The sequence below is a fragment of the Amaranthus tricolor genome, chromosome 6 (genome assembly GCF_026212465.1).
Source record: "Amaranthus tricolor cultivar Red isolate AtriRed21 chromosome 6, ASM2621246v1, whole genome shotgun sequence".
Taxonomy (NCBI): domain Eukaryota; kingdom Viridiplantae; phylum Streptophyta; class Magnoliopsida; order Caryophyllales; family Amaranthaceae; genus Amaranthus; species Amaranthus tricolor.
Window position 1 is genome coordinate 11,454,842 of NC_080052.1, and position 19,166 is coordinate 11,474,007.

The following is a 19,166-nucleotide window of genomic DNA, read 5'->3' on the forward strand; positions in this document are numbered from 1 at the left end:
ATCCATGCCAAGCACGCTTCCGCGGGGAGTTCCGACGGGTCCGGTGCAATTTCCGCTTACACGAACGCACCGATGCACGCCTCTTTCGAACAATTCGTTCGTATGCGCATCGACCCGCGTCAACGGGTCCTTACCTTCGAGTGCCCGTAAATTCGAGGTCGGGACCCGGTTGCGAGTTATATTTTTATAAATAAAATTACTTCCAAAGAGTATATTACTATAATCACCGAAATGCCTTTTGCTCAAGTGGAGCGGAAAGAATTCGCAAATGAAAACGATAAAAAAAAAAAAAGAAGGGAAAAAGGGGTGCAACACGAGGACTTCCCAGGAGGTCACCCATCCTAGTACTACTCTCGCCCAAGCACGCTTAACTGCGGAGTTCTGATGGGATCCGGTGCATTAGTGCTGGTATGATCGCACCCGTTCATTCACCGTAACAATTTGTATACATGCGCATTGCCGACCAAAAAAAAAACCCAGAGCATTCCAAAGCTCGTAAACTCGCAACCGAGACCCCTCTTTCGAGCCTTCTTCTTCCCAAATACTGTTTTTCACCCTCCCGGTATTGTCCCATTCCCAAAAGAGTCCGCCGTCTGTAAAAGCAAGGTGAACTCGCAACAAAAAAAAAGACAAAATGTTTATGAAATCCGCGCAACACTTGGAAATCAAGAGGCCATCCATGCCAGGCACGCTTCCGCGGGGAGTTCCGACGGGTCCGGTGTAATTTCCGCTTACACGAACGCACCGATGCACGCCTCTTTCGAACAATTCGTTCGTATGCGCATCGACCCGCGTCAACGGGTCCTTACCTTCGAGTGCCCGTAAATTCGAGGTCGGGACCCGGTTGCGAGTTATATTTTTATAAATAAAATTACTTCCAAAGAGTATATTACTATAATCACCGAAATGCCTTTTGCTCAAGTGGAGCGAAAAGAATTCGCAAATGAAAACGATAAAAAAAAAAAAAGAAGGGAAAAAGGGGTGCAACACGAGGACTTCCCAGGAGGTCACCCATCCTAGTACTACTCTCGCCCAAGCACGCTTAACTGCGGAGTTCTGATGGGATCCGGTGCATTAGTGCTGGTATGATCGCACCCGTTCATTCACCGTAACAATTTGTATACATGCGCATTGCCGACCAAAAAAAAAACCCAGAGCATTCCAAAGCTCGTAAACTCGCAACCGAGACCCCTCTTTCGAGCCTTTTTCTTCCCAAATACTGTTTTTCACCCTCCCGGTATTGTCCCATTCCCAAAAGAGTCCGCCGTCTGTAAAAGCAAGGTGAACTCGCAACAAAAAAAAAAGACAAAATGTTTATGAAATCCGCGCAACACTTGGAAATCAAGAGGCCATCCATGCCAAGCACGCTTCCGCGGGGAGTTCCGACGGGTCCGGTGCAATTTCCGCTTACACGAACGCACCGATGCACGCCTCTTTCGAACAATTCGTTCGTATGCGCATCGACCCGCGTCAACGGGTCCTTACCTTCGAGTGCCCGTAAATTCGAGGTCGGGACCCGGTTGCGAGTTATATTTTTATAAATAAAATTACTTCCAAAGAGTATATTACTATAATCACCGAAATGCCTTTTGCTCAAGTGGAGCGGAAAGAATTCGCAAATGAAAACGATAAAAAAAAAAAAAGAAGGGAAAAAGGGGTGCAACACGAGGACTTCCCAGGAGGTCACCCATCCTAGTACTACTCTCGCCCAAGCACGCTTAACTGCGGAGTTCTGATGGGATCCGGTGCATTAGTGCTGGTATGATCGCACCCGTTCATTCACCGTAACAATTTGTATACATGCGCATTGCCGACCAAAAAAAAAACCCAGAGCATTCCAAAGCTCGTAAACTCGCAACCGAGACCCCTCTTTCGAGCCTTCTTCTTCCCAAATACTGTTTTTCACCCTCCCGGTATTGTCCCATTCCCAAAAGAGTCCGCCGTCTGTAAAAGCAAGGTGAACTCGCAACAAAAAAAAAGACAAAATGTTTATGAAATCCGCGCAACACTTGGAAATCAAGAGGCCATCCATGCCAGGCACGCTTCCGCGGGGAGTTCCGACGGGTCCGGTGCAATTTCCGCTTACACGAACGCACCGATGCACGCCTCTTTCGAACAATTCGTTCGTATGCGCATCGACCCGCGTCAACGGGTCCTTACCTTCGAGTGCCCGTAAATTCGAGGTCGGGACCCGGTTGCGAGTTATATTTTTATAAATAAAATTACTTCCAAAGAGTATATTACTATAATCACCGAAATGCCTTTTGCTCAAGTGGAGCGAAAAGAATTCGCAAATGAAAACGATAAAAAAAAAAAAAGAAGGGAAAAAGGGGTGCAACACGAGGACTTCCCAGGAGGTCACCCATCCTAGTACTACTCTCGCCCAAGCACGCTTAACTGCGGAGTTCTGATGGGATCCGGTGCATTAGTGCTGGTATGATCGCACCCGTTCATTCACCGTAACAATTTGTATACATGCGCATTGCCGACCAAAAAAAAAACCCAGAGCATTCCAAAGCTCGTAAACTCGCAACCGAGACCCCTCTTTCGAGCCTTCTTCTTCCCAAATACTGTTTTTCACCCTCCCGGTATTGTCCCATTCCCAAAAGAGTCCGCCGTCTGTAAAAGCAAGGTGAACTCGCAACAAAAAAAAAGACAAAATGTTTATGAAATCCGCGCAACACTTGGAAATCAAGAGGCCATCCATGCCAGGCACGCTTCCGCGGGGAGTTCCGACGGGTCCGGTGCAATTTCCGCTTACACGAACGCACCGATGCACGCCTCTTTCGAACAATTCGTTCGTATGCGCATCGACCCGCGTCAACGGGTCCTTACCTTCGAGTGCCCGTAAATTCGAGGTCGGGACCCGGTTGCGAGTTATATTTTTATAAATAAAATTACTTCCAAAGAGTATATTACTATAATCACCGAAATGCCTTTTGCTCAAGTGGAGCGGAAAGAATTCGCAAATGAAAACGATAAAAAAAAAAAAAGAAGGGAAAAAGGGGTGCAACACGAGGACTTCCCAGGAGGTCACCCATCCTAGTACTACTCTCGCCCAAGCACGCTTAACTGCGGAGTTCTGATGGGATCCGGTGCATTAGTGCTGGTATGATCGCACCCGTTCATTCACCGTAACAATTTGTATACATGCGCATTGCCGACCAAAAAAAAAACCCAGAGCATTCCAAAGCTCGTAAACTCGCAACCGAGACCCCTCTTTCGAGCCTTCTTCTTCCCAAATACTGTTTTTCACCCTCCCGGTATTGTCCCATTCCCAAAAGAGTCCGCCGTCTGTAAAAGCAAGGTGAACTCGCAACAAAAAAAAAGACAAAATGTTTATGAAATCCGCGCAACACTTGGAAATCAAGAGGCCATCCATGCCAGGCACGCTTCCGCGGGGAGTTCCGACGGGTCCGGTGCAATTTCCGCTTACACGAACGCACCGATGCACGCCTCTTTCGAACAATTCGTTCGTATGCGCATCGACCCGCGTCAACGGGTCCTTACCTTCGAGTGCCCGTAAATTCGAGGTCGGGACCCGGTTGCGAGTTATATTTTTATAAATAAAATTACTTCCAAAGAGTATATTACTATAATCACCGAAATGCCTTTTGCTCAAGTGGAGCGAAAAGAATTCGCAAATGAAAACGATAAAAAAAAAAAAAGAAGGGAAAAAGGGGTGCAACACGAGGACTTCCCAGGAGGTCACCCATCCTAGTACTACTCTCGCCCAAGCACGCTTAACTGCGGAGTTCTGATGGGATCCGGTGCATTAGTGCTGGTATGATCGCACCCGTTCATTCACCGTAACAATTTGTATACATGCGCATTGCCGACCAAAAAAAAAACCCAGAGCATTCCAAAGCTCGTAAACTCGCAACCGAGACCCCTCTTTCGAGCCTTCTTCTTCCCAAATACTGTTTTTCACCCTCCCGGTATTGTCCCATTCCCAAAAGAGTCCGCCGTCTGTAAAAGCAAGGTGAACTCGCAACAAAAAAAAAGACAAAATGTTTATGAAATCCGCGCAACACTTGGAAATCAAGAGGCCATCCATGCCAGGCACGCTTCCGCGGGGAGTTCCGACGGGTCCGGTGCAATTTCCGCTTACACGAACGCACCGATGCACGCCTCTTTCGAACAATTCGTTCGTATGCGCATCGACCCGCGTCAACGGGTCCTTACCTTCGAGTGCCCGTAAATTCGAGGTCGGGACCCGGTTGCGAGTTATATTTTTATAAATAAAATTACTTCCAAAGAGTATATTACTATAATCACCGAAATGCCTTTTGCTCAAGTGGAGCGGAAAGAATTCGCAAATGAAAACGATAAAAAAAAAAAAAGAAGGGAAAAAGGGGTGCAACACGAGGACTTCCCAGGAGGTCACCCATCCTAGTACTACTCTCGCCCAAGCACGCTTAACTGCGGAGTTCTGATGGGATCCGGTGCATTAGTGCTGGTATGATCGCACCCGTTCATTCACCGTAACAATTTGTATACATGCGCATTGCCGACCAAAAAAAAAACCCAGAGCATTCCAAAGCTCGTAAACTCGCAACCGAGACCCCTCTTTCGAGCCTTCTTCTTCCCAAATACTGTTTTTCACCCTCCCGGTATTGTCCCATTCCCAAAAGAGTCCGCCGTCTGTAAAAGCAAGGTGAACTCGCAACAAAAAAAAGACAAAATGTTTATGAAATCCGCGCAACACTTGGAAATCAAGAGGCCATCCATGCCAGGCACGCTTCCGCGGGGAGTTCTGACGGGTCCGGTGCAATTTCCGCTTACACGAACGCACCGATGCACGCCTCTTTCGAACAATTCGTTCGTATGCGCATCGACCCGCGTCAACGGGTCCTTACCTTCGAGTGCCCGTAAATTCGAGGTCGGGACCCGGTTGCGAGTTATATTTTTATAAATAAAATTACTTTCAAAGAGTATATTACTATAATCACCGAAATGCCTTTTGCTCAAGTGGAGCGAAAAGAATTCGCAAATGAAAACGATAAAAAAAAAAAAAGAAGGGAAAAAGGGGTGCAACACGAGGACTTCCCAGGAGGTCACCCATCCTAGTACTTCTCTCGCCCAAGCACGCTTAACTGCGGAGTTCTGATGGGATCCGGTGCATTAGTGCTGGTATGATCGCACCCGTTCATTCACCGTAACAATTTGTATACATGCGCATTGCCGACCAAAAAAAAAACCCAGAGCATTCCAAAGCTCGTAAACTCGCAACCGAGACCCCTCTTTCGAGCCTTTTTCTTCCCAAATACTGTTTTTCACCCTCCCGGTATTGTCCCATTCCCAAAAGAGTCCGCCGTCTGTAAAAGCAAGGTGAACTCGCAACAAAAAAAAAGACAAAATGTTTATGAAATCCGCGCAACACTTGGAAATCAAGAGGCCATCCATGCCAGGCACGCTTCCGCGGGGAGTTCCGACGGGTCCGGTGCAATTTCCGCTTACACGAACGCACCGATGCACGCCTCTTTCGAACAATTCGTTCGTATGCGCATCGACCCGCGTCAACGGGTCCTTACCTTCGAGTGCCCGTAAATTCGAGGTCGGGACCCGGTTGCGAGTTATATTTTTATAAATAAAATTACTTCCAAAGAGTATATTACTATAATCACCGAAATGCCTTTTGCTCAAGTGGAGCGGAAAGAATTCGCAAATGAAAACGATAAAAAAAAAAAAAGAAGGGAAAAAGGGGTGCAACACGAGGACTTCCCAGGAGGTCACCCATCCTAGTACTACTCTCGCCCAAGCACGCTTAACTGCGGAGTTCTGATGGGATCCGGTGCATTAGTGCTGGTATGATCGCACCCGTTCATTCACCGTAACAATTTGTATACATGCGCATTGCCGACCAAAAAAAAACCCAGAGCATTCCAAAGCTCGTAAACTCGCAACCGAGACCCCTCTTTCGAGCCTTCTTCTTCCCAAATACTGTTTTTCACCCTCCCGGTATTGTCCCATTCCCAAAAGAGTCCGCCGTCTGTAAAAGCAAGGTGAACTCGCAACAAAAAAAAGACAAAATGTTTATGAAATCCGCGCAACACTTGGAAATCAAGAGGCCATCCATGCCAGGCACGCTTCCGCGGGGAGTTCCGACGGGTCCGGTGCAATTTCCGCTTACACGAACGCACCGATGCACGCCTCTTTCGAACAATTCGTTCGTATGCGCATCGACCCGCGTCAACGGGTCCTTACCTTCGAGTGCCCGTAAATTCGAGGTCGGGACCCGGTTGCGAGTTATATTTTTATAAATAAAATTACTTCCAAAGAGTATATTACTATAATCACCGAAATGCCTTTTGCTCAAGTGGAGCGGAAAGAATTCGCAAATGAAAACGATAAAAAAAAAAAAAGAAGGGAAAAAGGGGTGCAACACGAGGACTTCCCAGGAGGTCACCCATCCTAGTACTACTCTCGCCCAAGCACGCTTAACTGCGGAGTTCTGATGGGATCCGGTGCATTAGTGCTGGTATGATCGCACCCGTTCATTCACCGTAACAATTTGTATACATGCGCATTGCCGACCAAAAAAAAAACCCAGAGCATTCCAAAGCTCGTAAACTCACAACCGAGACCCCTCTTTCGAGCCTTCTTCTTCCCAAATACTGTTTTTCACCCTCCCGGTATTGTCCCATTCCCAAAAGAGTCCGCCGTCTGTAAAAGCAAGGTGAACTCGCAACAAAAAAAAAGACAAAATGTTTATGAAATCCGCGCAACACTTGGAAATCAAGAGGCCATCCATGCCAGGCACGCTTCCGCGGGGAGTTCCGACGGGTCCGGTGCAATTTCCGCTTACACGAACGCACCGATGCACGCCTCTTTCGAACAATTCGTTCGTATGCGCATCGACCCGCGTCAACGGGTCCTTACCTTCGAGTGCCCGTAAATTCGAGGTCGGGACCCGGTTGCGAGTTATATTTTTATAAATAAAATTACTTCCAAAGAGTATATTACTACAATCACCGAAATGCCTTTTGCTCAAGTGGAGCGGAAAGAATTCGCAAATGAAAACGATAAAAAAAAAAAAGAAGGGAAAAAGGGGTGCAACACGAGGACTTCCCAGGAGGTCACCCATCCTAGTACTACTCTCGCCCAAGCACGCTTAACTGCGGAGTTCTGATGGGATCCGGTGCATTAGTGCTGGTATGATCGCACCCGTTCATTCACCGTAACAATTTGTATACATGCGCATTGCCGACCAAAAAAAAAACCCAGAGCATTCCAAAGCTCGTAAACTCACAACCGAGACCCCTCTTTCGAGCCTTCTTCTTCCCAAATACTGTTTTTCACCCTCCCGGTATTGTCCCATTCCCAAAAGAGTCCGCCGTCTGTAAAAGCAAGGTGAACTCGCAACAAAAAAAAAGACAAAATGTTTATGAAATCCGCGCAACACTTGGAAATCAAGAGGCCATCCATGCCAGGCACGCTTCCGCGGGGAGTTCCGACGGGTCCGGTGCAATTTCCGCTTACACGAACGCACCGATGCACGCCTCTTTCGAACAATTCGTTCGTATGCGCATCGACCCGCGTCAACGGGTCCTTACCTTCGAGTGCCCGTAAATTCGAGGTCGGGACCCGGTTGCGAGTTATATTTTTATAAATAAAATTACTTCCAAAGAGTATATTACTATAATCACCGAAATGCCTTTTGCTCAAGTGGAGCGGAAAGAATTCGCAAATGAAAACGATAAAAAAAAAAAAAAGAAGGGAAAAAGGGGTGCAACACGAGGACTTCCCAGGAGGTCACCCATCCTAGTACTACTCTCGCCCAAGCACGCTTAACTGCGGAGTTCTGATGGGATCCGGTGCATTAGTGCTGGTATGATCGCACCCGTTCATTCACCGTAACAATTTGTATACATGCGCATTGCCGACCAAAAAAAAAACCCAGAGCATTCCAAAGCTCGTAAACTCGCAACCGAGACCCCTCTTTCGAGCCTTCTTCTTCCCAAATACTGTTTTTCACCCTCCCGGTATTGTCCCATTCCCAAAAGAGTCCGCCGTCTGTAAAAGCAAGGTGAACTCGCAACAAAAAAAAAGACAAAATGTTTATGAAATCCGCGCAACACTTGGAAATCAAGAGGCCATCCATGCCAGGCACGCTTCCGCGGGGAGTTCCGACGGGTCCGGTGCAATTTCCGCTTACACGAACGCACCGATGCACGCCTCTTTCGAACAATTCGTTCATATGCGCATCGACCCGCGTCAACGGGTCCTTACCTTCGAGTGCCCGTAAATTCGAGGTCGGGACCCGGTTGCGAGTTATATTTTTATAAATAAAATTACTTCCAAAGAGTATATTACTATAATCACCGAAATGCCTTTTGCTCAAGTGGAGCGGAAAGAATTCGCAAATGAAAACGATAAAAAAAAAAAAAAGAAGGGAAAAAGGGGTGCAACACGAGGACTTCCCAGGAGGTCACCCATCCTAGTACTACTCTCGCCCAAGCACGCTTAACTGCGGAGTTCTGATGGGATCCGGTGCATTAGTGCTGGTATGATCGCACCCGTTCATTCACCGTAACAATTTGTATACATGCGCATTGCCGACCAAAAAAAAACCCAGAGCATTCCAAAGCTCGTAAACTCGCAACCGAGACCCCTCTTTCGAGCCTTCTTCTTCCCAAATACTGTTTTTCACCCTCCCGGTATTGTCCCATTCCCAAAAGAGTCCGCCGTCTGTAAAAGCAAGGTGAACTCGCAACAAAAAAAAGACAAAATGTTTATGAAATCCGCGCAACACTTGGAAATCAAGAGGCCATCCATGCCAGGCACGCTTCCGCGGGGAGTTCCGACGGGTCCGGTGCAATTTCCGCTTACACGAACGCACCGATGCACGCCTCTTTCGAACAATTCGTTCGTATGCGCATCGACCCGCGTCAACGGGTCCTTACCTTCGAGTGCCCGTAAATTCGAGGTCGGGACCCGGTTGCGAGATATATTTTTATAAATAAAATTACTTCCAAAGAGTATATTACTATAATCACCGAAATGCCTTTTGCTCAAGTGGAGCGAAAAGAATTCGCAAATGAAAACGATAAAAAAAAAAAAAGAAGGGAAAAAGGGGTGCAACACGAGGACTTCCCAGGAGGTCACCCATCCTAGTACTACTCTCGCCCAAGCACGCTTAACTGCGGAGTTCTGATGGGATCCGGTGCATTAGTGCTGGTATGATCGCACCCGTTCATTCACCGTAACAATTTGTATACATGCGCATTGCCGACCAAAAAAAAAACCCAGAGCATTCCAAAGCTCGTAAACTCGCAACCGAGACCCCTCTTTCGAGCCTTCTTCTTCCCAAATACTGTTTTTCACCCTCCCGGTATTGTCCCATTCCCAAAAGAGTCCGCCGTCTGTAAAAGCAAGGTGAACTCGCAACAAAAAAAAAGACAAAATGTTTATGAAATCCGCGCAACACTTGGAAATCAAGAGGCCATCCATGCCAGGCACGCTTCCGCGGGGAGTTCCGACGGGTCCGGTGCAATTTCCGCTTACACGAACGCACCGATGCACGCCTCTTTCGAACAATTCGTTCGTATGCGCATCGACCCGCGTCAACGGGTCCTTACCTTCGAGTGCCCGTAAATTCGAGGTCGGGACCCGGTTGCGAGTTATATTTTTATAAATAAAATTACTTCCAAAGAGTATATTACTATAATCACCGAAATGCCTTTTGCTCAAGTGGAGCGGAAAGAATTCGCAAATGAAAACGATAAAAAAAAAAAAGAAGGGAAAAAGGGGTGCAACACGAGGACTTCCCAGGAGGTCACCCATCCTAGTACTACTCTCGCCCAAGCACGCTTAACTGCGGAGTTCTGATGGGATCCGGTGCATTAGTGCTGGTATGATCGCACCCGTTCATTCACCGTAACAATTTGTATACATGCGCATTGCCGACCAAAAAAAAAACCCAGAGCATTCCAAAGCTCGTAAACTCGCAACCGAGACCCCTCTTTCGAGCCTTCTTCTTCCCAAATACTGTTTTTCACCCTCCCGGTATTGTCCCATTCCCAAAAGAGTCCGCCGTCTGTAAAAGCAAGGTGAACTCGCAACAAAAAAAAAGACAAAATGTTTATGAAATCCGCGCAACACTTGGAAATCAAGAGGCCATCCATGCCAGGCACGCTTCCGCGGGGAGTTCCGACGGGTCCGGTGCAATTTCCGCTTACACGAACGCACCGATGCACGCCTCTTTCGAACAATTCGTTCGTATGCGCATCGACCCGCGTCAACGGGTCCTTACCTTCGAGTGCCCGTAAATTCGAGGTCGGGACCCGGTTGCGAGTTATATTTTTATAAATAAAATTACTTCCAAAGAGTATATTACTATAATCACCGAAATGCCTTTTGCTCAAGTGGAGCGGAAAGAATTCGCAAATGAAAACGATAAAAAAAAAAAAAAGAAGGGAAAAAGGGGTGCAACACGAGGACTTCCCAGGAGGTCACCCATCCTAGTACTACTCTCGCCCAAGCACGCTTAACTGCGGAGTTCTGATGGGATCCGGTGCATTAGTGCTGGTATGATCGCACCCGTTCATTCACCGTAACAATTTGTATACATGCGCATTGCCGACCAAAAAAAAAACCCAGAGCATTCCAAAGCTCGTAAACTCGCAACCGAGACCCCTCTTTCGAGCCTTCTTCTTCCCAAATACTGTTTTTCACCCTCCCGGTATTGTCCCATTCCCAAAAGAGTCCGCCGTCTGTAAAAGCAAGGTGAACTCGCAACAAAAAAAAAGACAAAATGTTTATGAAATCCGCGCAACACTTGGAAATCAAGAGGCCATCCATGCCAGGCACGCTTCCGCGGGGAGTTCCGACGGGTCCGGTGCAATTTCCGCTTACACGAACGCACCGATGCACGCCTCTTTCGAACAATTCGTTCGTATGCGCATCGACCCGCGTCAACGGGTCCTTACCTTCGAGTGCCCGTAAATTCGAGGTCGGGACCCGGTTGCGAGTTATATTTTTATAAATAAAATTACTTCCAAAGAGTATATTACTATAATCACCGAAATGCCTTTTGCTCAAGTGGAGCGGAAAGAATTCGCAAATGAAAACGATAAAAAAAAAAAAAAGAAGGGAAAAAGGGGTGCAACACGAGGACTTCCCAGGAGGTCACCCATCCTAGTACTACTCTCGCCCAAGCACGCTTAACTGCGGAGTTCTGATGGGATCCGGTGCATTAGTGCTGGTATGATCGCACCCGTTCATTCACCGTAACAATTTGTATACATGCGCATTGCCGACCAAAAAAAAACCCAGAGCATTCCAAAGCTCGTAAACTCGCAACCGAGACCCCTCTTTCGAGCCTTCTTCTTCCCAAATACTGTTTTTCACCCTCCCGGTATTGTCCCATTCCCAAAAGAGTCCGCCGTCTGTAAAAGCAAGGTGAACTCGCAACAAAAAAAAGACAAAATGTTTATGAAATCCGCGCAACACTTGGAAATCAAGAGGCCATCCATGCCAGGCACGCTTCCGCGGGGAGTTCCGACGGGTCCGGTGCAATTTCCGCTTACACGAACGCACCGATGCACGCCTCTTTCGAACAATTCGTTCGTATGCGCATCGACCCGCGTCAACGGGTCCTTACCTTCGAGTGCCCGTAAATTCGAGGTCGGGACCCGGTTGCGAGTTATATTTTTATAAATAAAATTACTTCCAAAGAGTATATTACTATAATCACCGAAATGCCTTTTGCTCAAGTGGAGCGGAAAGAATTCGCAAATGAAAACGATAAAAAAAAAAAAGAAGGGAAAAAGGGGTGCAACACGAGGACTTCCCAGGAGGTCACCCATCCTAGTACTACTCTCGCCCAAGCACGCTTAACTGCGGAGTTCTGATGGGATCCGGTGCATTAGTGCTGGTATGATCGCACCCGTTCATTCACCGTAACAATTTGTATACATGCGCATTGCCGACCAAAAAAAAAACCCAGAGCATTCCAAAGCTCGTAAACTCGCAACCGAGACCCCTCTTTCGAGCCTTCTTCTTCCCAAATACTGTTTTTCACCCTCCCGGTATTGTCCCATTCCCAAAAGAGTCCGCCGTCTGTAAAAGCAAGGTGAACTCGCAACAAAAAAAAAGACAAAATGTTTATGAAATCCGCGCAACACTTGGAAATCAAGAGGCCATCCATGCCAGGCACGCTTCCGCGGGGAGTTCCGACGGGTCCGGTGCAATTTCCGCTTACACGAACGCACCGATGCACGCCTCTTTCGAACAATTCGTTCGTATGCGCATCGACCCGCGTCAACGGGTCCTTACCTTCGAGTGCCCGTAAATTCGAGGTCGGGACCCGGTTGCGAGTTATATTTTTATAAATAAAATTACTTCCAAAGAGTATATTACTATAATCACCGAAATGCCTTTTGCTCAAGTGGAGCGGAAAGAATTCGCAAATGAAAACGATAAAAAAAAAAAAAGAAGGGAAAAAGGGGTGCAACACGAGGACTTCCCAGGAGGTCACCCATCCTAGTACTACTCTCGCCCAAGCACGCTTAACTGCGGAGTTCTGATGGGATCCGGTGCATTAGTGCTGGTATGATCGCACCCGTTCATTCACCGTAACAATTTGTATACATGCGCATTGCCGACCAAAAAAAAACCCAGAGCATTCCAAAGCTCGTAAACTCGCAACCGAGACCCCTCTTTCGAGCCTTCTTCTTCCCAAATACTGTTTTTCACCCTCCCGGTATTGTCCCATTCCCAAAAGAGTCCGCCGTCTGTAAAAGAAAGGTGAACTCGCAACAAAAAAAAGACAAAATGTTTATGAAATCCGCGCAACACTTGGAAATCAAGAGGCCATCCATGCCAGGCACGCTTCCGCGGGGAGTTCCGACGGGTCCGGTGCAATTTCCGCTTACACGAACGCACCGATGCACGCCTCTTTCGAACAATTCGTTCGTATGCGCATCGACCCGCGTCAACGGGTCCTTACCTTCGAGTGCCCGTAAATTCGAGGTCGGGACCCGGTTGCGAGTTATATTTTTATAAATAAAATTACTTCCAAAGAGTATATTACTATAATCACCGAAATGCCTTTTGCTCAAGTGGAGCGAAAAGAATTCGCAAATGAAAACGATAAAAAAAAAAAAGAAGGGAAAAAGGGGTGCAACACGAGGACTTCCCAGGAGGTCACCCATCCTAGTACTACTCTCGCCCAAGCACGCTTAACTGCGGAGTTCTGATGGGATCCGGTGCATTAGTGCTGGTATGATCGCACCCGTTCATTCACCGTAACAATTTGTATACATGCGCATTGCCGACCAAAAAAAAAACCCAGAGCATTCCAAAGCTCGTAAACTCGCAACCGAGACCCCTCTTTCGAGCCTTCTTCTTCCCAAATACTGTTTTTCACCCTCCCGGTATTGTCCCATTCCCAAAAGAGTCCGCCGTCTGTAAAAGCAAGGTGAAGTCGCAACAAAAAAAAAGACAAAATGTTTATGAAATCCGCGCAACACTTGGAAATCAAGAGGCCATCCATGCCAGGCACGCTTCCGCGGGGAGTTCCGACGGGTCCGGTGCAATTTCCGCTTACACGAACGCACCGATGCACGCCTCTTTCGAACAATTCGTTCGTATGCGCATCGACCCGCGTCAACGGGTCCTTACCTTCGAGTGCCCGTAAATTCGAGGTCGGGACCCGGTTGCGAGTTATATTTTTATAAATAAAATTACTTCCAAAGAGTATATTACTATAATCACCGAAATGCCTTTTGCTCAAGTGGAGCGAAAAGAATTCGCAAATGAAAACGATAAAAAAAAAAAGAAGGGAAAAAGGGGTGCAACACGAGGACTTCCCAGGAGGTCACCCATCCTAGTACTACTCTCGCCCAAGCACGCTTAACTGCGGAGTTCTGATGGGATCCGGTGCATTAGTGCTGGTATGATCGCACCCGTTCATTCACCGTAACAATTTGTATACATGCGCATTGCCGACCAAAAAAAAAACCCAGAGCATTCCAAAGCTCGTAAACTCGCAACCGAGACCCCTCTTTCGAGCCTTCTTCTTCCCAAATACTGTTTTTCACCCTCCCGGTATTGTCCCATTCCCAAAAGAGTCCGCCGTCTGTAAAAGCAAGGTGAACTCGCAACAAAAAAAAAGACAAAATGTTTATGAAATCCGCGCAACACTTGGAAATCAAGAGGCCATCCATGCCAGGCACGCTTCCGCGGGGAGTTCCGACGGGTCCGGTGCAATTTCCGCTTACACGAACGCACCGATGCACGCCTCTTTCGAACAATTCGTTCGTATGCGCATCGACCCGCGTCAACGGGTCCTTACCTTCGAGTGCCCGTAAATTCGAGGTCGGGACCCGGTTGCGAGTTATATTTTTATAAATAAAATTACTTCCAAAGAGTATATTACTATAATCACCGAAATGCCTTTTGCTCAAGTGGAGCGAAAAGAATTCGCAAATGAAAACGATAAAAAAAAAAAGAAGGGAAAAAGGGGTGCAACACGAGGACTTCCCAGGAGGTCACCCATCCTAGTACTACTCTCGCCCAAGCACGCTTAACTGCGGAGTTCTGATGGGATCCGGTGCATTAGTGCTGGTATGATCGCACCCGTTCATTCACCGTAACAATTTGTATACATGCGCATTGCCGACCAAAAAAAAAACCCAGAGCATTCCAAAGCTCGTAAACTCGCAACCGAGACCCCTCTTTCGAGCCTTCTTCTTCCCAAATACTGTTTTTCACCCTCCCGGTATTGTCCCATTCCCAAAAGAGTCCGCCGTCTGTAAAAGCAAGGTGAACTCGCAACAAAAAAAAAGACAAAATGTTTATGAAATCCGCGCAACACTTGGAAATCAAGAGGCCATCCATGCCAGGCACGCTTCCGCGGGGAGTTCCGACGGGTCCGGTGCAATTTCCGCTTACACGAACGCACCGATGCACGCCTCTTTCGAACAATTCGTTCGTATGCGCATCGACCCGCGTCAACGGGTCCTTACCTTCGAGTGCCCGTAAATTCGAGGTCGGGACCCGGTTGCGAGTTATATTTTTATAAATAAAATTACTTCCAAAGAGTATAATACTATAATCACCGAAATGCCTTTTGCTCAAGTGGAGCGGAAAGAATTCGCAAATGAAAACGATAAAAAAAAAAAAAAGAAGGGAAAAAGGGGTGCAACACGAGGACTTCCCAGGAGGTCACCCATCCTAGTACTACTCTCGCCCAATCACGCTTAACTGCGGAGTTCTGATGGGATCCGGTGCATTAGTGCTGGTATGATCGCACCCGTTCATTCACCGTAACAATTTGTATACATGCGCATTGCCGACCAAAAAAAAAACCCAGAGCATTCCAAAGCTCGTAAACTCGCAACCGAGACCCCTCTTTCGAGCCTTCTTCTTCCAAAATACTGTTTTTCACCCTCCCGGTATTGTCCCATTCCCAAAAGAGTCCGCCGTCTGTAAAAGCAAGGTGAACTCGCAACAAAAAAAAGACAAAATGTTTATGAAATCCGCGCAACACTTGGAAATCAAGAGGCCATCCATGCCAGGCACGCTTCCGCGGGGAGTTCCGACGGGTCCGGTGCAATTTCCGCTTACACGAACGCACCGATGCACGCCTCTTTCGAACAATTCGTTCGTATGCGCATCGACCCGCGTCAACGGGTCCTTACATTCGAGTGCCCGTAAATTCGAGGTCGGGACCCGGTTGCGAGTTATATTTTTATAAATAAAATTACTTCCAAAGAGTATATTACTATAATCACAGAAATTCCTTTTGCTCAAGTGGAGCGGAAAGAATTCGCAAATGAAAACGATAAAAAAAAAAAAAAAAGAAGGGAAAAAGGGGTGCAACACGAGGACTTCCCAGGAGGTCACCCATCCTAGTACTACTCTCGCCCAAGCACGCTTAACTGCGGAGTTCTGATGGGATCCGGTGCATTAGTGCTGGTATGATCGCACCCGTTCATTCACCGTAACAATTTGTATACATGCGCATTGCCGAACAAAAAAAAACCCAGAGCATTCCAAAGCTCGTAAACTCGCAACCGAGACCCCTCTTTCGAGCCTTCTTCTTCCAAAATACTGTTTTTCACCCTCCCGGTATTGTCCCATTCCCAAAAGAGTCCGCCGTCTGTAAAAGCAAGGTGAACTCGCAACAAAAAAAAGACAAAATGTTTATGAAATCCGCGCAACACTTGGAAATCAAGAGGCCATCCATGCCAGGCACGCTTCCGCGGGGAGTTCCGACGGGTCCGGTGCAATTTCCGCTTACACGAACGCACCGATGCACGCCTCTTTCGAACAATTCGTTCGTATGCGCATCGACCCGCGTCAACGGGTCCTTACATTCGAGTGCCCGTAAATTCGAGGTCGGGACCCGGTTGCGAGTTATATTTTTATAAATAAAATTACTTCCAAAGAGTATATTACTATAATCACAGAAATTCCTTTTGCTCAAGTGGAGCGGAAAGAATTCGCAAATGAAAACGATAAAAAAAAAAAAAAAAGAAGGGAAAAAGGGGTGCAACACGAGGACTTCCCAGGAGGTCACCCATCCTAGTACTACTCTCGCCCAAGCACGCTTAACTGCGGAGTTCTGATGGGATCCGGTGCATTAGTGCTGGTATGATCGCACCCGTTCATTCACCGTAACAATTTGTATACATGCGCATTGCCGAACAAAAAAAAACCCAGAGCATTCCAAAGCTCGTAAACTCGCAACCGAGACCCCTCTTTCGAGCCTTCTTCTTCCAAAATACTGTTTTTCACCCTCCCGGTATTGTCCCATTCCCAAAAGAGTCCGCCGTCTGTAAAAGCAAGGTGAACTCGCAACAAAAAAAAGACAAAATGTTTATGAAATCCGCGCAACACTTGGAAATCAAGAGGCCATCCATGCCAGGCACGCTTCCGCGGGGAGTTCCGACGGGTCCGGTGCAATTTCCGCTTACACGAACGCACCGATGCACGCCTCTTTCGAACAATTCGTTCGTATGCGCATCGACCCGCGTCAACGGGTCCTTACCTTCGAGTGCCCGTAAATTCGAGGTCGGGACCCGGTTGCGAGTTATATTTTTATAAATAAAATTACTTCCAAAGAGTATAATACTATAATCACCGAAATGCCTTTTGCTCAAGTGGAGCGGAAAGAATTCGCAAATGAAAACGATAAAAAAAAAAAAAGAAGGGAAAAAGGGGTGCAACACGAGGACTTCCCAGGAGGTCACCCATCCTAGTACTACTCTCGCCCAATCACGCTTAACTGCGGAGTTCTGATGGGATCCGGTGCATTAGTGCTGGTATGATCGCACCCGTTCATTCACCGTAACAATTTGTATACATGCGCATTGCCGACCAAAAAAAAAACCCAGAGCATTCCAAAGCTCGTAAACTCGCAACCGAGACCCCTCTTTCGAGCCTTCTTCTTCCAAAATACTGTTTTTCACCCTCCCGGTATTGTCCCATTCCCAAAAGAGTCCGCCGTCTGTAAAAGCAAGGTGAACTCGCAACAAAAAAAAGACAAAATGTTTATGAAATCCGCGCAACACTTGGAAATCAAGAGGCCATCCATGCCAGGCACGCTTCCGCGGGGAGTTCCGACGGGTCCGGTGCAATTTCCGCTTACACGAACGCACCGATGCACGCCTCTTTCGAACAATTCGTTCGTATGCGCATCGACCCGCGTCAACGGGTCCTTACATTCGAGTGCCCGTAAATTCGAGGTCGGGACCCGGTTGCGAGTTATATTTTTATAAATAAAATTACTTCCAAAGAGTATATTACTATAATCACAGAAATTCCTTTTGCTCAAGTGGAGCGGAAAGAATTCGCAAATGAAAACGATAAAAAAAAAAAAAAAAGAAGGGAAAAAGGGGTGCAACACGAGGACTTCCCAGGAGGTCACCCATCCTAGTACTACTCTCGCCCAAGCACGCTTAACTGCGGAGTTCTGATGGGATCCGGTGCATTAGTGCTGGTATGATCGCACCCGTTCATTCACCGTAACAATTTGTATACATGCGCATTGCCGAACAAAAAAAAACCCAGAGCATTCCAAAGCTCGTAAACTCGCAACCGAGACCCCTCTTTCGAGCCTTCTTCTTCCAAAATACTGTTTTTCACCCTCCCGGTATTGTCCCATTCCCAAAAGAGTCCGCCGTCTGTAAAAGCAAGGTGAACTCGCAACAAAAAAAAGACAAAATGTTTATGAAATCCGCGCAACACTTGGAAATCAAGAGGCCATCCATGCCAGGCACGCTTCCGCGGGGAGTTCCGACGGGTCCGGTGCAATTTCCGCTTACACGAACGCACCGATGCACGCCTCTTTCGAACAATTCGTTCGTATGCGCATCGACCCGCGTCAACGGGTCCTTACATTCGAGTGCCCGTAAATTCGAGGTCGGGACCCGGTTGCGAGTTATATTTTTATAAATAAAATTACTTCCAAAGAGTATATTACTATAATCACAGAAATTCCTTTTGCTCAAGTGGAGCGGAAAGAATTCGCAAATGAAAACGATAAAAAAAAAAAAAAAAGAAGGGAAAAAGGGGTGCAACACGAGGACTTCCCAGGAGGTCACCCATCCTAGTACTACTCTCGCCCAAGCACGCTTAACTGCGGAGTTCTGATGGGATCCGGTGCATTAGTGCTGGTATGATCGCACCCGTTCATTCACCGTAACAATTTGTATACATGCGCATTGCCGAACAAAAAAAAACCCAGAGCATTCCAAAGCTCGTAAACTCGCAACCGAGACCCCTCTTTCGAGCCTTCTTCTTCCAAAATACTGTTTTTCACCCTCCCGGTATTGTCCCATTCCCAAAAGAGTCCGCCGTCTGTAAAAGCAAGGTGAACTCGCAACAAAAAAAAGACAAAATGTTTATGAAATCCGCGCAACACTTGGAAATCAAGAGGCCATCCATGCCAGGCACGCTTCCGCGGGGAGTTCCGACGGGTCCGGTGCAATTTCCGCTTACACGAACGCACCGATGCACGCCTCTTTCGAACAATTCGTTCGTATGCGCATCGACCCGCGTCAACGGGTCCTTACATTCGAGTGCCCGTAAATTCGAGGTCGGGACCCGGTTGCGAGTTATATTTTTATAAATAAAATTACTTCCAAAGAGTATATTACTATAATCACAGAAATTCCTTTTGCTCAAGTGGAGCGGAAAGAATTCGCAAATGAAAA

At 47.2% G+C, this 19,166-nt stretch overlaps 28 non-coding genes across 28 annotated transcripts; all 28 read right to left on the reverse strand.

The window, feature by feature from the left end:
- Nucleotides 1-303: 303 nt before the first annotated feature.
- Nucleotides 304-422, reverse strand: LOC130816891 (5S ribosomal RNA). Its single transcript, XR_009043425.1, has one exon. It is a non-coding gene; the product is annotated as a 5S ribosomal RNA (ribosomal RNA).
- Nucleotides 423-978: 556 nt separating this feature from the next.
- LOC130816892 (5S ribosomal RNA) lies at nucleotides 979-1,097 on the reverse strand. The gene has a single exon (XR_009043426.1). It is a non-coding gene; the product is annotated as a 5S ribosomal RNA (ribosomal RNA).
- A 557-nt stretch (nucleotides 1,098-1,654) lies between these two features.
- On the reverse strand, nucleotides 1,655-1,773 carry LOC130816893 (5S ribosomal RNA). The gene has a single exon (XR_009043427.1). It is a non-coding gene; the product is annotated as a 5S ribosomal RNA (ribosomal RNA).
- A 556-nt stretch (nucleotides 1,774-2,329) lies between these two features.
- LOC130816894 (5S ribosomal RNA) lies at nucleotides 2,330-2,448 on the reverse strand. Its single transcript, XR_009043428.1, has one exon. It is a non-coding gene; the product is annotated as a 5S ribosomal RNA (ribosomal RNA).
- Nucleotides 2,449-3,004: 556 nt separating this feature from the next.
- Nucleotides 3,005-3,123, reverse strand: LOC130816895 (5S ribosomal RNA). Its single transcript, XR_009043429.1, has one exon. It is a non-coding gene; the product is annotated as a 5S ribosomal RNA (ribosomal RNA).
- Nucleotides 3,124-3,679: 556 nt separating this feature from the next.
- LOC130816896 (5S ribosomal RNA) lies at nucleotides 3,680-3,798 on the reverse strand. Its single transcript, XR_009043430.1, has one exon. It is a non-coding gene; the product is annotated as a 5S ribosomal RNA (ribosomal RNA).
- A 556-nt stretch (nucleotides 3,799-4,354) lies between these two features.
- On the reverse strand, nucleotides 4,355-4,473 carry LOC130816897 (5S ribosomal RNA). Its single transcript, XR_009043431.1, has one exon. It is a non-coding gene; the product is annotated as a 5S ribosomal RNA (ribosomal RNA).
- A 555-nt stretch (nucleotides 4,474-5,028) lies between these two features.
- On the reverse strand, nucleotides 5,029-5,147 carry LOC130816330 (5S ribosomal RNA). Its single transcript, XR_009042871.1, has one exon. It is a non-coding gene; the product is annotated as a 5S ribosomal RNA (ribosomal RNA).
- A 556-nt stretch (nucleotides 5,148-5,703) lies between these two features.
- LOC130816899 (5S ribosomal RNA) lies at nucleotides 5,704-5,822 on the reverse strand. Its single transcript, XR_009043433.1, has one exon. It is a non-coding gene; the product is annotated as a 5S ribosomal RNA (ribosomal RNA).
- Nucleotides 5,823-6,376: 554 nt separating this feature from the next.
- On the reverse strand, nucleotides 6,377-6,495 carry LOC130816901 (5S ribosomal RNA). The gene has a single exon (XR_009043434.1). It is a non-coding gene; the product is annotated as a 5S ribosomal RNA (ribosomal RNA).
- Nucleotides 6,496-7,050: 555 nt separating this feature from the next.
- Nucleotides 7,051-7,169, reverse strand: LOC130816902 (5S ribosomal RNA). The gene has a single exon (XR_009043435.1). It is a non-coding gene; the product is annotated as a 5S ribosomal RNA (ribosomal RNA).
- A 557-nt stretch (nucleotides 7,170-7,726) lies between these two features.
- On the reverse strand, nucleotides 7,727-7,845 carry LOC130816903 (5S ribosomal RNA). The gene has a single exon (XR_009043436.1). It is a non-coding gene; the product is annotated as a 5S ribosomal RNA (ribosomal RNA).
- Nucleotides 7,846-8,402: 557 nt separating this feature from the next.
- On the reverse strand, nucleotides 8,403-8,521 carry LOC130816904 (5S ribosomal RNA). The gene has a single exon (XR_009043437.1). It is a non-coding gene; the product is annotated as a 5S ribosomal RNA (ribosomal RNA).
- Nucleotides 8,522-9,075: 554 nt separating this feature from the next.
- On the reverse strand, nucleotides 9,076-9,194 carry LOC130816905 (5S ribosomal RNA). Its single transcript, XR_009043438.1, has one exon. It is a non-coding gene; the product is annotated as a 5S ribosomal RNA (ribosomal RNA).
- A 555-nt stretch (nucleotides 9,195-9,749) lies between these two features.
- LOC130816906 (5S ribosomal RNA) lies at nucleotides 9,750-9,868 on the reverse strand. Its single transcript, XR_009043439.1, has one exon. It is a non-coding gene; the product is annotated as a 5S ribosomal RNA (ribosomal RNA).
- Nucleotides 9,869-10,425: 557 nt separating this feature from the next.
- Nucleotides 10,426-10,544, reverse strand: LOC130816907 (5S ribosomal RNA). The gene has a single exon (XR_009043440.1). It is a non-coding gene; the product is annotated as a 5S ribosomal RNA (ribosomal RNA).
- A 557-nt stretch (nucleotides 10,545-11,101) lies between these two features.
- Nucleotides 11,102-11,220, reverse strand: LOC130816908 (5S ribosomal RNA). The gene has a single exon (XR_009043441.1). It is a non-coding gene; the product is annotated as a 5S ribosomal RNA (ribosomal RNA).
- A 553-nt stretch (nucleotides 11,221-11,773) lies between these two features.
- Nucleotides 11,774-11,892, reverse strand: LOC130816909 (5S ribosomal RNA). Its single transcript, XR_009043442.1, has one exon. It is a non-coding gene; the product is annotated as a 5S ribosomal RNA (ribosomal RNA).
- A 556-nt stretch (nucleotides 11,893-12,448) lies between these two features.
- Nucleotides 12,449-12,567, reverse strand: LOC130816911 (5S ribosomal RNA). The gene has a single exon (XR_009043444.1). It is a non-coding gene; the product is annotated as a 5S ribosomal RNA (ribosomal RNA).
- A 553-nt stretch (nucleotides 12,568-13,120) lies between these two features.
- LOC130816912 (5S ribosomal RNA) lies at nucleotides 13,121-13,239 on the reverse strand. The gene has a single exon (XR_009043445.1). It is a non-coding gene; the product is annotated as a 5S ribosomal RNA (ribosomal RNA).
- Nucleotides 13,240-13,793: 554 nt separating this feature from the next.
- LOC130816913 (5S ribosomal RNA) lies at nucleotides 13,794-13,912 on the reverse strand. The gene has a single exon (XR_009043446.1). It is a non-coding gene; the product is annotated as a 5S ribosomal RNA (ribosomal RNA).
- A 554-nt stretch (nucleotides 13,913-14,466) lies between these two features.
- LOC130816914 (5S ribosomal RNA) lies at nucleotides 14,467-14,585 on the reverse strand. The gene has a single exon (XR_009043447.1). It is a non-coding gene; the product is annotated as a 5S ribosomal RNA (ribosomal RNA).
- A 557-nt stretch (nucleotides 14,586-15,142) lies between these two features.
- Nucleotides 15,143-15,261, reverse strand: LOC130816618 (5S ribosomal RNA). Its single transcript, XR_009043157.1, has one exon. It is a non-coding gene; the product is annotated as a 5S ribosomal RNA (ribosomal RNA).
- Nucleotides 15,262-15,819: 558 nt separating this feature from the next.
- LOC130816915 (5S ribosomal RNA) lies at nucleotides 15,820-15,938 on the reverse strand. Its single transcript, XR_009043448.1, has one exon. It is a non-coding gene; the product is annotated as a 5S ribosomal RNA (ribosomal RNA).
- A 557-nt stretch (nucleotides 15,939-16,495) lies between these two features.
- On the reverse strand, nucleotides 16,496-16,614 carry LOC130816917 (5S ribosomal RNA). Its single transcript, XR_009043449.1, has one exon. It is a non-coding gene; the product is annotated as a 5S ribosomal RNA (ribosomal RNA).
- Nucleotides 16,615-17,168: 554 nt separating this feature from the next.
- LOC130816619 (5S ribosomal RNA) lies at nucleotides 17,169-17,287 on the reverse strand. The gene has a single exon (XR_009043158.1). It is a non-coding gene; the product is annotated as a 5S ribosomal RNA (ribosomal RNA).
- Nucleotides 17,288-17,845: 558 nt separating this feature from the next.
- Nucleotides 17,846-17,964, reverse strand: LOC130816918 (5S ribosomal RNA). Its single transcript, XR_009043450.1, has one exon. It is a non-coding gene; the product is annotated as a 5S ribosomal RNA (ribosomal RNA).
- Nucleotides 17,965-18,521: 557 nt separating this feature from the next.
- On the reverse strand, nucleotides 18,522-18,640 carry LOC130816919 (5S ribosomal RNA). Its single transcript, XR_009043451.1, has one exon. It is a non-coding gene; the product is annotated as a 5S ribosomal RNA (ribosomal RNA).
- Nucleotides 18,641-19,166: the final 526 nt, after the last annotated feature.